The following is a 15606-nucleotide window of genomic DNA, read 5'->3' on the forward strand; positions in this document are numbered from 1 at the left end:
TTCAAAAGCAACAAAGGACATAAGATAGTTAACAGTTAACACAAAAGAGTACTAATTCAAATGCAACAAGTCTGGTGCAAAGCCATATGAATCGCTGATGCCAAAAACTGAAAAAGAGACCTTGGATTCGAGTACTAGTTTATTCAATCCATGATAGATATGTCTGGAATTTCCTGCAAGATTTCTGCCGCATCTGTAAAATGAGGAGGAGTTATAGATAACTGCATATGAGCATGTAGTTAGGACACCTTCTTTGCTTTATATGGTTGTTCATGTTTGTTGTTCCATGAGAGTTAGAACCCACTATATCGTCTTTACCCCATGAAAACTTCCTTTTACAATGCTTGCACTGAACTTTAGGTGGCTTAAGATCAAGACGCTTATCAAAATGTTGCCAGCAGTCTGATTGCTTCTTACCAGAAGCTTTCGGAGGCTTTGAAACTTCAACCAGAGATGATGGTGTAGCTGTAGATATGCTCTCGACGGTTGCCGGGTTAACTGTAGCCATGCTCTCATCAGGATCGTTAACAGGAATAGAAGGTCCCTCAGTACTTGAAGCCATCTGCAAACAAATTTAACACATTAGGTAAATGAACACAACAAGGAAAACACATTCTAAGAGATTAAGTCAATTGATCTGTATATATATATAAAAGCTACTAAAAGTCCTACGTACCTACTGATCATAAAATTATATAAAAAAAATATCCAAGTTCAAAAAATAAAGACAAAAAGATCAGAAAGTGTTCAAGAGAATGTTAGTCGAAGGTCAGAGAACTCTAAATTTACATAAAATGTACAAGAAGCATCATATTTTCATTCCTAGTATACCAGAATTGACAATATACTTTTAGTATAACCCTAATTAGATACTTCTGCTCATCAACAAAGCCAACTAATTTAGCACAATAACAACAATAACTTGTCATTATATTAAACACACAGTCACAAACAAAATTCATTTTCAAACCAAAAAACAATAACTTGTCATTATATTAAACACACAGTCATTAATTAGATCAACTAACAAAATTCATTCAAATAACAAACCCTAATCTCCATTCAAATAACAAAATTCATTTTCAAACCAAAAATTAGTAAACAGAAACTGAATTTTCATTAGTAAACAAGGGTTGTGTTTCATTAGCTCACTTGTTTATCAATCAAGTCAACTGCAACTAAATCTCGTTGAAGGTATATTCTTCACTTCACCATTTTCTGAAACTAAATCTCTGCAACATGAAAGAGACATTGAAAGTTAATACCGAAGAACCAATGACGAAGAAATTGATTGAATCCTAACATGCAATCGATTTGGGGGGGAAAAATAAAAAATAATAATTTCTCTGTAATCAAAACTGAAGTTAATACTGAAGTTAATCGTTACTTACTTCTCTGCAAATCGATAAAGATGTTATAGAAAATTCCGGATTAATTAAACCTAATTGAAGAAGAATCGAAGATAGGAAGGAGAGGAGACTAAGAGGTCTGTTCGGTTCCTCTCGAAGAAAAAAATATCAATTAGGGTTTACAAATGTAAAGATGTTTATATATAAACATCCAACTTCCCATAGTATCCTTAATACATTTACTAAATTCCCTAATTGTCCTACGGTGCGGTTAATCCGCGGATTTGAGATTGCACCCGCAACCGTAACCGCACCGCGTGCGGATTTGAGATTGCACCCGTGTCCGGTCCATAACTCTAGCGGATTGGTTTTCACCCGTAAATTTGCGGACGGATACGGATAAAAACCGCGGTTACGGTTTTTATGCTCAGCCCTAGCAGGGGTCCACTTTTGGATTACACAATAGGAAGTTATGTGAGAGGGTTATTTTTGTGTTAGCTAAACATGTCAGCTGCTTTATTATTGACCCTACAATTATATCGAACAGTCACATTCGACAAACTATGTAACATACTAACACATTCAAACAATAAAGACATGTCAATCCAAGACACGTTATTCATAGACACGTACAAATCGCCGACCAACTTCTTACGATCAGAGTAGATAATTACACTAAAAAGTTGACGGGAACATAACCAGCAAAGAGCTTTATATAAGGCCAACACTTCAGCATGTATTACATTCATTGCCCAGATCGGTGATGTTGTAGTTGTTACAAAAAAATCAATAGAATCAGTAAAGATAAAAGTAGTATGTGAAACGTTATTATTAGGTAAAACTGAAGCATCCACATCAATTTGAAACTATTAGCATCATTAGTTGAAGGATCTAAAATCTGACATTGGTTTGTAAGACGTGTACCTGACAAGGCAGTAAGCTGAGAAGTAAAAGAAGATGTATAACCAATTTTATATAACCCAAATAAGTCTTTCATCTTATGAATAATAGTCCGAGGAGACTAGTGAATTTGGTCAAAGACAAGAGTGCATCAAGCCTTCCATATATACCAAAGGATATCCACTACCATGTTAACTTTGTGATGATCTTTAAAGCATCCTTACAACCAATTGGTAATATGCGGGTGAGAAGATCTTAGTAGACAAATGAGGTAACATGTGAGACAAAATAGCAGCAGAAAATGAGCAATGCAAGAACAAGTGTGTGACAGTTTTTTCTTGAACATTACAAAGATAAATAGAAGTATTGTGGATATGTATGTGCCTAGCAAGAAGATGAAGAACTAGGAAAATTTGATAGGCTAATTTCCATATGAACTGTGAGTACAGAATCACCACCCTCCATGTGTCCACCAGCTGTACACGTGCACTACACCATTTTAGCTGATTTGCAACTCAGATTAGCAACAACAATGGTGCCGTCGCAAAATTTCTGTTGCTAATTTTCGTTGCTAAATATTCGCAACGGTCTGTATTAGTTGCGATTTCGCAACAGCGCGTCCTTAGTTGCTATTAGCAACAGACGGGAATTTAAGCGTGTGAGGTACGCGAGTGGTCGGTAACACTATGAATATATTTTCGCCCAAGTCAAAGCTTGGTCAATTGGTCTAAATTCTTTTTCACCCCGATACCGCAGCGGGTTTATCTTCTCCTTCTCACTTTTTCTCAGCCACAAATCTTTTTTCGTCTCTCTCTCTCTTTCAATCTGGATCTGCTGCTCTGAAGAGTGAAGCACTCTTGTTTAACTGAAATCCAACCAGGTTAAGTTTTGATTTTCTTTCTTGTTACTGTTGTTAAGTTTTGATTTAGTTTCTGATCTATGTTGTTTGTTGAAGGGGTGAAGGAAACCTAAACCCATAGCGCATACTCCTCTTCAAACATCATCATCAATGGATGACAATCAAGATCAGGGTGATACGGGGTAACTTGTTATTCTCTGTTCTTTTTATCAATTTTCCCGAAAATTTTGAATTAGGGTTTCCAATTTTCTGTAATTTCAAGATTTTTGAATTGATTTGCTGAACTCACAAATACGAGGATTAACCTGTTGAGGGTGTCATGGGTCAATCAATTTTATTTTGTTGAGTTGTTTTTGGTATGATTTTATTGATTTTTATTGCAAGGGGAATGGTATGAATACTGGATAGGAAAGATGATTTTTGATGTTTTTTTGTAATTGAAGAGATGTTCATGCCTTTGTTATGAATCTCATCAAGTGATGCTTAGTTCTGTTTACTAGTAGTTTTAAGTTTTAATCTGAGATTGTGTTGAACAAACTAGAAGATAACTAGAATTTTATCTAAATGAAGCTAATAATGTGTTTATAGTATGTATTGTTGTTGTGTTTGTTATCGATGGTTTTGATCAACTCCAAACAGCTAAAAACTGATTTGTTGTGTTTGTTATCAATGGTTTTGATCAACTCCAAACAGCTAAAAACTGATATTTCCTTTTAAGTTTAGTTGTTTGTTGGTCATATAGTAAGATTCATGTTTGCCTTCATATGGGTTTGTAGTTATCCAGTATTGTACTTGTTTGGCGAGGATTATGTATCTGATTTGGTTTGGAATCAATCAGCCAAGTCTCTTCATCTGTTCCAGTCTTCCAGATATTAATACACAAGTTTTGTTGGTTTGTGGTCCCTGAACAGTTCATAAGGTTGGAAGTAATTAAGCATTTATTTTCCAACTGCCACATATTATAGGTACCACTCCACTAGTAATGGATCTTGACAAGAGGAACTAATGAGGTAAATGTTCTTTTCCTTCTTTTCAATTCTATTTAGGCTTCCCTGCTGCTCAATTGGACTCAGAATAGAGTTTGTAAAAGAATCTTGTCTTGCATTAGTATATGTATTTATAGTAATCGGACCACTACCTCTTAACGAATGGTCTTTCCCTACCATGTTGATTATCTTTATTAAATAGTCCAACTTATAATAGTAATGACTTGCATCAATTTAGTCTTATAGTCTTTTAGTGATCCAGTTCCTCGTGTTTTTCGTATGGTACAAATTTTATAATAATTAGGTTTCGCCATGTGTAGATGACCTGATACAAAAATATCATCCATGGGATCATCTCCATGTTGGTACCCGACAGACCTACCTCATCCATATAGTCCTTTAAGCCTTCCTGTTCTGGATTATATATAGCCTGATGAGCGGGCCTCACTTTATCTGTACTTTAAATAGTTTTTCAGCACCTTAGAGTCTAAGCATGGAAGGGAAGAATGAACCTTTGGCAGAGGCATTTGTAGCTCGCATGGCAGTATAACTAGCAATTTGGTACCAGGTCTTTTTGCAATTTGGTACTGTTACATCCAGATTTTTATGTTGAGTGTTCTATTTGGGAGTTGAGGCTTCATAGAAGGATAAATGAATTCACATATCCATTTTCTTCTGCCCTCAGTACCAAGTGGTAGGAAATTAAAAGACTGTCCTATACTAACATTACATACTGTTTGCAGTCTGATCTTAAGGTAGGGCAGTTGAAGGATACACGGATGCACAAATCTTGAGGTAGGGCGGTTAAAAGGTCATTGGAAGATGATTTCAAGGTGGTTGTGGGAACTAGGTGTGTATCTGTAACTCAATGAAACAAATTTCTTATAGAACTGGTTGTAGCCAACTGGTTCTTTGTCACCCTATTAAGTTAGCTCGATGATTCATGGTTTTATTATAATATATGTTGTATCTACTCTAGAGGAACTTGTAAGAAAGCTTTATGAGGCAGATTTTTGCTGAGACATTATTTTAACTGTTCCATGTTGTCTGGTTGGATTGATATTCAGGGTGCCATCAACTTTCTGATTGTTATCTGTAAGAAAGAATTTGGGGCAATGAAGGGGTGTATACCAACTCAAGCAAGGTACTTTAGCTTTGACAACTTTTTTTTTTCTCATTATTGGTAATTGGATTTTCCTCATTATGTATACTTACTATAATATTCTGGAATTAAGTAGTGGGACTGATCTTATCTTTTGATTTCGCTGCTCTCTAGCTTGATTTGAGGAAGGTTGAACACTTCATTCAGGCAGTGGGTCATATGAGGATGTAATTTTCACCAAAAGAGTTAGACTTCATCAGGTTTTTACTTTTTTCTGAACTCTTGAGATAATTCGAATGCTGGATTTCATCAGGTCTTATGAGGATGTAATTGTCAGCACATACTATTGCAAAATATGTGTTGACAGTCGGGGTTCTCCAAGTCCTAATGTATGTTTATGGACAGACTCTAGCAGCACATGCTGTGAGATTTATACAAATACTGGCGTTGGAGCACCGTCAATGAGTGAACTGCTTCGGGATGCGCAGGTACTTCATCATGTATTTGTATTAGTACAATTTTATTTTTTCTCTATATCCAACAATGTTATTCCTTATCTTTTAAAATATTTTGTAAGATTCCCCTTGTGTAATAATAAGTTAACAGATTTGTATCAATTGAAGAATCCTGTCTTTTATAATATCATGTAGTGGTGGTTCTCAACAATACAGTTTTGTATGGCCATTGTAGTTTGTTTATTAACAATACAGTTTTGTATGGAAATTGTAGTTTGTATATCTGTGGGGATGTTGAATATGGGGAACTGGGTAATTGCAGGGGGTAAAATGTGGGGTGAAATGAATTTTGACTAGGTCAATAAACATAGACTTGACCTCTTTTTTTGTGGTTGCAAAAAATTAGCAACGTCTTTTTTTTGTTGATAAATTAGAACCAGAACCCTTAAATTAGAACCAGAACCAACAATATCTAGTTCCGGGTAAGGGTATTCCTATAATTAGCAACAGATTATTAACAACAGGTTGTAGTTGCGAATAAGAAAATTCGCAACGGCAAGCTCTGTTGCGAATTTCCGTTGCTGACCGAGATTAGCAATAGAGCTTATGCCGTTGCTAAAAATTGTGACACCGTGTTTAGCAACGGCGAAAAGCTGTTGCAACCCCGTTTAGCAACAACTATAATAGGTTGCTAATACCTTAAAATGGTGTAGTAGTGTGCACCATGCTATATGGGCGCATCAAATACGAGGCACGTGTTCAACACCTTAACAATATCAAGAACCTTAGCCCATCAGTACACATGTGGCAGACATAATGAACATCTAACGGACGCACTGCTGAGAAGTGCCAAAGAAAGAGACTGGTGCAGAGCATAGGAATATTTCAGAATCTTACTTTATCACATCTCGAGATGAATTCAAATTCCACGGCTGAGAATATTTCAAGGGACAGTGAAAAGAAAAGCATGCAACACAGCTGTCTAGGCGTGGGATAAGCCAACTACCCATATTAAATGCCAATGGATAGGTGATATGTGGCAGAACATGAATGGCTGAAAGAGAGGTGCATCATCGTGATCGGATATATCAATTGAAGGATCATCGAGAAGAATACGACGGGTACCAACGATATTGGCACATCGACCAAGAAAGTGTGTTACAACTGTCGAATGAGGGGCCCACCCGAAGATCCTATAAATACCCAACTCCATCAGATAACAAGGGGTTAACAATTTCTGACTTAGAAGAAGTATTTAGGAGAGATAAAAGTGAGTCTTAGATATGAATTATAACTATGTAAACTATCTTCTTCCCCTCAACTCAAAGTTATTTGACTTAAACTCTGTAATTACTTTAATCCATAGTGAAATCTCACAATATCCTGTGGATGTAGGCCTTAGTGCTGAACCGCGTAAATCAGGGTCTCATTTACTTTTTGTACTTATATTAACGTCGTTATATTTACATTCAATGCCTTTATTAACGATTATCTCAGTCACTTCTTACACTCTCATTATGTTTGATTTGTTAAGCATTTGCACGACGGTGGTAGGCTTCGATAAATATCATCATACCTCTTTATTTGTTTTCATATTACTTATTCGCTCAATCTATTATGTATTACTTGTATTGCGAATATTGACTGTGGACACGAAGATGCCAACGTTATTACGGTGTTCACATGAACATCTGTCCCTTGTAAGGAACTTTAATAAGCCAAAGACCTTACCAAAGTGCTTCTTTGTATATAGTAACAAGAGGTGGGAATACATGATGCCATACTGCTCTATAAGTGGACTTTATATTAAAGTCACCACTGTTAGTTAATAACCATTGCAAAGTACCATAATCAATATTAGATAAATGAATAGAAGTGATAGCTTGCACCTGACTTGGAGAAAATATTGATGAAGAGCAAACACATCCCAAAAATAAGATTCCAAAAGTATAAAAGAGCTAACCTTGACATCTGATAAAGTAGAAGAATGAGCTGTGGAAGTACTAGTGACGGTACTGGGAATACAGTTATCATGGAAAGCTCTTACATCAAAACCTTCCCCTATTTCCCAAATATGGAACTGTTTGACCCATTTTAACCCCCTGAAACTAATCAGAGCGTGAATGGAGCGATAAATTAAGTCTGTAAAGCGCTTTCAACTTAGTCTCTAAATCGTCTTCAACTTGGTATCAGTCAAGCTTGATCTGGTAAGTACTGACACGAGATGCGGGCACGACACGGACACATGGACCAGCAGAATTGAAAATCATCAAGACATGGACACGGTTATATGGATTAATTATATAACTTTTATATACGAAGGTCATTTTTTTATGCGTAGTATTTCATATAATTAATCAGACAAATGCATAAAAAAACTCAATTTGACGTCTTAGCTTAGCCACCAGTAGAAAGTTTAACGATTATTCCAATCTCCCTAACCCATTTGGTCCCTAGGTTACAAGCCATGCTCTGATTTAGTTTTCAAAAAATGCTCGCAACACTCTCAAAAAGTTTACCATCGAAAGACAAGTAGATGGACACTAAGCGAAATTTATCTAGATAATGAAAAACTTGGTGAAGATTCTCTAAATAAAATTACACGTCTCAGTTGTAAAACATGCAAGTCTAGTATAAATTGGAGGATAACTAACTGGTTTGTTCATATTCTCACCCTCAATACTTTTCTCTTCATAATTTCTAATATGTGTGCGAGTTCTTGGCGATTTAACTGAAATCATTGGAAAAATTAATCCTACAAATTTGGAAGATAATAAGCAAATAAGAAGGGCTATTAAGAAATGGGGAAAAAAGCTTATTGGAAAGGTTTTCATTGAATCTCGTCTGTTATTTGGTAAAGTGGAGCAGGAAATAATTTTGACATGGGGTCATGGACATTTTCAACAAAAACAGAGGGGTTGTTATAAGCAGACTATCTTTGTCGCTGACCACCATGGGGCCCATCTCACTTGGACACGTCAAAGAACAAATAAGAATCGGCAATTTTATCTCACAAAATGAGATAATGATCAACAGCTGGATTAGTCTTAATCTTTATGTAAACTATGTAAAGATAAACATAAAACTAGCCTAGGATTGTACACTGCCATGTGAGCAGTTCTTGAATCTTCTATATATGCCGCCTTGTTTATTGGCATAGAGTCCGATTTTGTGCACACTCCTTGATGAGTGTGCACGTAATATTTCAATCTTCATCGTTGATTAAATTTAGGGAGTTATGTAACGAGGATCAAGATTTTAAATATAGAAGGTAATGGGCCCAACAGTTAACTAATTAACCAATCAAAAAAACATGTCAAATATATACTCCTTAGAGGAGTGTGCACATAATTGAACTCATTGTCATAGGCTATAAATATCACTTTGTAAGACCGACTCAAAATAGAAAAAGAGTAATGAAATGAAAACAGAAACTTCTCCTATTATCATTTACTTGTATACATGTCCTAGTTAGCCTAGTATTTAATTATGTCTCGTATTAGTACTCTGAGCTATTTGTATATCTAATTACCGTGAGCTAGTCTGAAATGTAAAGGAGTCTAACAGTACCATTTCACAACACGTTATCAGCACGAAATGCTCGCGAGGAAAGGATCTAGTGAAAGACATGTAGATACCAAATCATCAACTCCATTAGTCTGGAGATACTCGCTTCACTAATGATATATACTTGCGAAGTCTATGTTAATGGAAGAGAAAAACATTTTCTTTCTCCTTTTACTTCTCAGTTTCATTAACTGAGATACGTTTATAGCCTTGATTTTAATTTTTTAATTTTAATTGCTTTCCATTTGTGTTTGTGGTGGTCAGGAAATCACTTAACTGAACATGGTGTTAACTGTCAAGGCAAGTGGAAAGCTAGAGTACTAACTCCATAAGTGATACCTAAATAAGCCTCTGATGAAAGTAACGTGCTTATTTTCAAGAACCAAGTGAGAATAATTTTTGGTAAGCATAAGCAGGGTCACAGGTAAGAAAGGAAATGGTGAGAATTGAAATTCGTTGAATTTTTACAATTCTCTTTTTATTTATTGTGGTACTAACAGTTTAATACCGGTTGAGCAAGAAATTGCCTCCTCTCTAGGGATTGCGTAAATTTGATTTTCTCAGCTTTGATAATCTCCTGAAATATGAAATAATTCCACCAGAAGATGGAATATCATGTGGCATAGTATGGATGCAAAAGTGCGCTTCGCTAGCCAGTCGGTCCCAGAAGTGACCCGTTACAAAGTGCTAGCCGGTTTCTATCAGCGGTCCTTGAAGTGACCTATGGCTGATTTTGAGGCAATTTTGCCAAAGCGAATCTATTTTTGTACACTTGTAAATTAATAATTCGTCGACTTTGAAGGTGACGAAAATGGAGATTTCTTAATATTAGTATCATAAGTGTGTATTTTTATGTATCTCTTTACTTGAAATTTTTCTTTAGTTACTTCTTTTCTTTTTCGTAAATACTGAACTCCTGAAGTAGTTCATGAGATGTTGTTGACCCCGGAAGCGGTCCAACATGGAAATTGTTAATTCCTGTAATAATCCATAAATATGGACTCAAAAGTGGTTTATGGAAATTTTTGGATTTCAGGAATAGCCATAAAATTTTGGGTTCCCGAAGTAGCCCATGGTTACCAAATGTTTTTGTCGATGACTCTACTATTTTTATCCCGTCTATCTTTACCAAAGGATATGGACTCCAGAAGTAATCTATCCAGTAAAGATATGGATGATGGAGATATTTGTCTCAAAGACAGTTGAACAACAAACACAAATTTTCAAACCACTTTTATAACCTTGTAGAGGTTTTACGAAATATAAAATATCATTTCAGGTTCGAATAGTATGATAGACGTCTGCAGAAGAGCGTATATCATTTTATCTGGTGGTGTGGTATTTGCCTTATATTTTATCAGGTTCCATAAGAATCTGTTGAGTTTTAAAAATATTTGGTATTACCACCTTGAAACGATAAATGAGCATTTTTATGGAGTATTTTGTTACTTCATTTGTTTTTGTGCCAGAAGCACGTTATAGAGAAGCGTAAGGCTCTCTTTATGGGGTGTGCCATAGGAGAATTCGAATTTTCGAATCTCACATTGTCATTAACCAGAAGTTTAATGACCTTGAATTGTCATGCTTCGGCATGGTAAGTTTGGACACCCAAGTTCTACCAAGTTGAGTAGAACGATACAAAATGCTGATGGACATCCTTTACGGAATATGAAGCTTCTGTCAAATAAGGATGTAAATCGTTTTGTTCTTTCTCTGAGACATTTGGCTCTTTAACTGGCATTAACAATAGGCTTACGGTAACCAGCTGAATCACCATCATTCTTGCAAAGGGGATTTACGGTGGAATTTTGTAGGGCTTATTTGCCGGCATTGTGGACAATTTTTAATACTTCACTGTATTAATAGACGCATTTTCTAGATGGTCACTTGTTTATATTGACACGTAATGTTGGATTTGTCGAACCATTTGTGTAAATCATGTGGTTTTCTATCCATTTTTGACTTTCTAAGTAGGCTCATTTATTTTGGTGGTAAATTTATAGGCTTTTGATGCTTTGCCTTCAGTTGGTGTTATATCGAGCATAAATAGCACACGTGCACGCTCAACATGGTATAGTTGAGTTTTTTTTTTTTAAGCATCTTTAGTTGATTGATCGACCAACTGTTTACCATCAATATATTTTTGGGAAGCAACCCTACATTTTAATTTTACGTATTTGGTTCATAGTGTCACCTAACTATATATGTTGGTTTCGATTCATAAGACATTGAAAACCTGAGATGATAATGTTTTATTGCAGATGAGACTGTAATCCCGCCGTTAGGGGGAGGCCGTTAGAAGGAACGACGTGAAATGTCTCATCTTTTGTTGAGTTTGCAGCTTTTTTGGGATACTTTTGTGGTTTAATTCACACCCAAAAACTATCATGAGTGGAATTGTCTTTGAAAATTGGACAAAATTATGGAACCAGAAGTTTCCAGAAATGAGATAGTAACGTTTCCGTCATGATCAGGATAACTAAAATGTCACCAGAAGTTGGCATGACAACCCGCCACCAGAAGTTGGCGTGAGTAAGGTTGATAACTTTTAAGGTTCTCCCATTTCAATCAGGAGGAGAAATGTCACCACAAGAAGTTGGTGAGAGTTATGTTGATAACCTAAAAAGGTTTTCACTCCTTAGCCAGGGGGAGAAAGACTTGCCACCTGAAGATGGCAAGTATTATGTCAAAAAATTTAAAGGTTTTCCCTTGAAGTCATAGAGATCACAGGCACCACCTAAAGATTGCAGTAAACAATGTCGACAATCAAATATGTTATCTGATTAAGCTTTATCCTGATGAAAGAAAGTTCGGCTGCCACTATAATTGGCGTGAAACATCTCATTTGTTTTCTCACACCAAGATATTGGAAGGTGTTGGAGATTACTCATGATTAAAACAAATAACTGCAGTAGCTCTGGGAAAATATTGTTCGAGGATGCAGACACGAGAAGTGGTCACAGCAGGTTAAATCATGCATCTGTGTTAAACACGCTTGAGGCCTGAATAACTGCCTCATATATGCCTATTAAAAGAGAATCCAATCACTTTTCTAATATGTAGTGCTCTTGAAGAGAGACTACAAATAGTGCTCGTGGAGACTATCAGAATATGATCCATATTCTCTAAGTTTGAAACTCCTTATTGAAAATGAGCAGATGATAATACCCCTGAAGTGGCACTGGTACCAGTTTGTGAAATTTTCTTGAATGTGCATGCACTAGAGAATGTGATAAATCGTATATGATTGTTGATTACTGTTTACAATAGTGGTTGTATACCCCTCTGTAGAGGAACATCGACATTGTGATTGGTAGGCATATGACATGTTTCCATCAAACTAAGGTAGAGGATGGAATATCTCCAAAAACGCAAAAGATAGGATCCGACTCACACCGTAAAATTGTGGGGCCTGAATGTCACAGGTTGGTGTTTGAGATGAAGCGTAGAGAGAGTAATTTGATCGCTCAAAGTGCAATTTAGGGGTGTTCCTGCTGAACCCCAGGATTTTTTCTGTAAGACAAAATAATTCTCCTAATATAGATGCACTTTAGCGTGGTAGTCCTCGAGGGGATCATATTGCATCTTGTTATGACTAGTGGTTGTAATAAATCCCTGAAGGATTCGAGTTTCTGACTCAGGCAGCCACCTGACTTTGTGAATTATGTCAGGATTGAAATGAGTCATTATCACCACATAGGAGAAATTCATGAGCAATCCTTGTATGTATTTTATGTTCTTGGTATAAAGTTAAAATCCGAATGGATTTATGATATCATTTTTGGCTTCTTAACGAGCCCTTAGTAGCGCTAAAATCCACGCTTGAACTAAAATATGAGATCTCATTGAAAAATGAAACAGCTTCACTGCACCATATTCTGCATTTTCCAACATATCAGTTTCGGAGGTGTGCAACGCAAGTGCGCAACGCCAATATCCGTCGCACACCCGAAAATACGTTGTTCAAAATAAATAATGTGGGTTTGTTAAATAAAATTAATGTAGCAACGTTTTTGAAACGTATAACGTTGGCATCGTTGGTAATTTTGTAAAATCGGACATTTCCATGGGCTTTTAGTAGTCTTTTTTATTTAATCTCAATTTTTTTTTATATTATTTTTCTTTTTTAGAAAAATCTTATTACTCTAGCTCTCTCTCTCTCTCTCTCTCTCTCTCGTTTTTTCTATCTTTCAGAGAACGGAAACCCTCACCAAAACCCTCGAGACGGTTTTCTCTCAGATTCACAATCAAATCCAAAATCTTTTGAGCTTTACTAACGAATCAAAACCTGAGTTTCAGTAATCAAAATCTGGAAATCTCGATCTATTTTCTAGAACCCTAAAGAATTCCTAATCCTAGAATCCAAAATCAATTTTGTTCATGAAATCCGAAATCAATTCATCTGATAGTTGATTATCATCAGGTATAAACCATTATTTACTAGTACTGTTGTTTAATTTTGGTTTTGTTGGTTATCTTCTGATCTATTTCTTGACCTAACTCTGTGAAGTTGAGTCTTATTGCATGTACATATTTACATGTAAATTTAAAGCATGGGTGTATTTAGATTTCAGTTTAATGTGTTTATTGAAGTTGTTTTGGTGTTTTGAAGTTAGGGTTTTAGTTTGATGTTTTGAAGTTACGGATTCTGCTCTTCATTTTTTTTTTTTTTTTTGTATGTAGAATTTCAAGGCATGGGTGTGTTTTGCTTTCTGCTTAGTCAACACATTTAGTTTTATTATTATGGTGTCATAGAATGTTTATGCTGATTTGTGAGCTATTTTTAGGGTTAAATTGTTTTAGTTATCAATCTCTTGCTGCTTGATTTTAAAATGTCAGATATGAACCTGGATCTGTGCAATTTCCGAGCATTAAGGAGATTCCTCTTGCACCTGAGGTTGCTGTTGTAGGACTAGAGATTAGGGTTGTGGGTAATGATAGCGGTGAAAAGGTACTCTCTCTGAGTTAGTGCATCTGTCTGTTTCTACTAAAAAGAGCTCAATCTTGTGTGTAACACTATGGAGAGAAAGCTACCTTTTTGATTTGTTACTGCTGGATGTAGTCTGAATTCTATTAGTTGAAGTTGATCACTTGGGGTCATTCAAAAAATGGAGTACTAGACTCTGGACATTATCCTTGGTGGAGAGCCTATCTATATTATCGATTATTCTCTAAATTTTAATTGCGACAAATTTTATGTGAACCACACCACCAGATTCTTGGTGCTTGTCCTGAAATAGGAGGGATTTGAAGGGTCCTGTCTTGTGCATCATATGTTATTGTTACTATTCAGTATTCACTAAGCAGTTGAAGTAAGATTGTGCACATTTTTGACAACTCCTCCCTGGATTGTTTGTTTTCCTTGTTGGTATGTGCGCATTTGCTGTATTAAACAAGAGGTTTCCTCTTATTTCCATATTTCAGAATGCCTCTTAGGGTATGGGGTCACATTTAACAATCCCATATGAATATCTAATTTACCATTTTCTTATTTTAGCTGTCATTTGTAACTGATAACGTTGATATGTAAATTCCCGCTGGGTTGTACTCATCTCGATGTCCTTTTTGGTGCCAGGTGAATCTACTACGGCTGAGAACGGAACAGGGGAAGGCGAGTACTATGTCTGGCACGAGTGAGTAATTTCAAGTTGGTTCTTTGGAGTATCTTAGAAGTGGTCTTAAACATGTTTTGTGTGTACATTTTTTTTCCATAAAATGTGATATCTAATTTACCATTTTCTTATTTTAGCTGTCATCTGTAACTGATAACGTTGATATGTAAATTCCCGCTGGGTTATACTCATGTCGATGTCCTTTTTGGTGCCAGGTGAATCTACTACAGCTGAGAACGGAACAGGGGAAGGAGAGTACTACGTCTGGCACGAGTGAGTAATTTCAAGTTGGTTCCTTGGAGTATCTTAGAAGTGGTCTTAAACATGTTTTGTGTGCACATTTGTTTTTCCTTAAAATGTGATATCTAATTTACCATTTTCTTATTTTAGCCGTAACTGATAACGTTGATATGTAAATTCCCGCTGGGTTGTGCTCATGTCGATGTCCTTTTTGGTGCCAGGTGAATCTACTACAGCTGAGAACGGAGCAGGGGAAGGGGAGTAACACGTCTGGCACGAGTGATTAATTTCAAGTTGGTTCCTTGAAGTATCTCTTGAAGTATCTTAGAAGTGGTCTTAAACATGTTTTGTTTGTACATTTTTTTTTTTGAGGTGATGGCTATCTTAGATGCCAACTAGATGTTACCTTTGTATTGTATGATACGCTTGTCAAGCAAACTTAAAGATGACGGGTCTTGTATAAAAATAGTAGTACTTGTATTTTGGTTTTACATATGCAAGGCTCATTATAAAGATCAAACTTTGTTTTCTTTCTA

General features: G+C 36.0%; 2 long non-coding RNA genes across 4 annotated transcripts; both read left to right on the plus strand.

Annotated features, from left to right (window-relative positions):
- The first annotated feature begins 3068 nt into the window (after positions 1 to 3068).
- LOC113353753 lies at positions 3069 to 5813 on the plus strand. 3 transcript variants are annotated; one of them, XR_003361510.1, is made up of 6 exons: positions 3069 to 3290; positions 3885 to 4118; positions 4838 to 4944; positions 5162 to 5238; positions 5371 to 5456; positions 5602 to 5813. It is a non-coding gene; the product is annotated as an uncharacterized LOC113353753 (long non-coding RNA). The 3 variants fall into 3 exon arrangements; XR_003361509.1 differs by having other exon boundaries at positions 5371 to 5813; XR_003361511.1 differs by having other exon boundaries at positions 3893 to 4118; positions 5371 to 5813.
- Positions 5814 to 13392: 7579 nt separating this feature from the next.
- LOC113353754 lies at positions 13393 to 15606 on the plus strand. Its single transcript, XR_003361512.1, has 4 exons — positions 13393 to 13641; positions 14794 to 14851; positions 15046 to 15103; positions 15292 to 15606. It is a non-coding gene; the product is annotated as an uncharacterized LOC113353754 (long non-coding RNA).

Source organism: Papaver somniferum, chromosome 2 (genome assembly GCF_003573695.1).
Source record: "Papaver somniferum cultivar HN1 chromosome 2, ASM357369v1, whole genome shotgun sequence".
NCBI classification, from domain to species: Eukaryota; Viridiplantae; Streptophyta; class Magnoliopsida; order Ranunculales; family Papaveraceae; genus Papaver; species Papaver somniferum.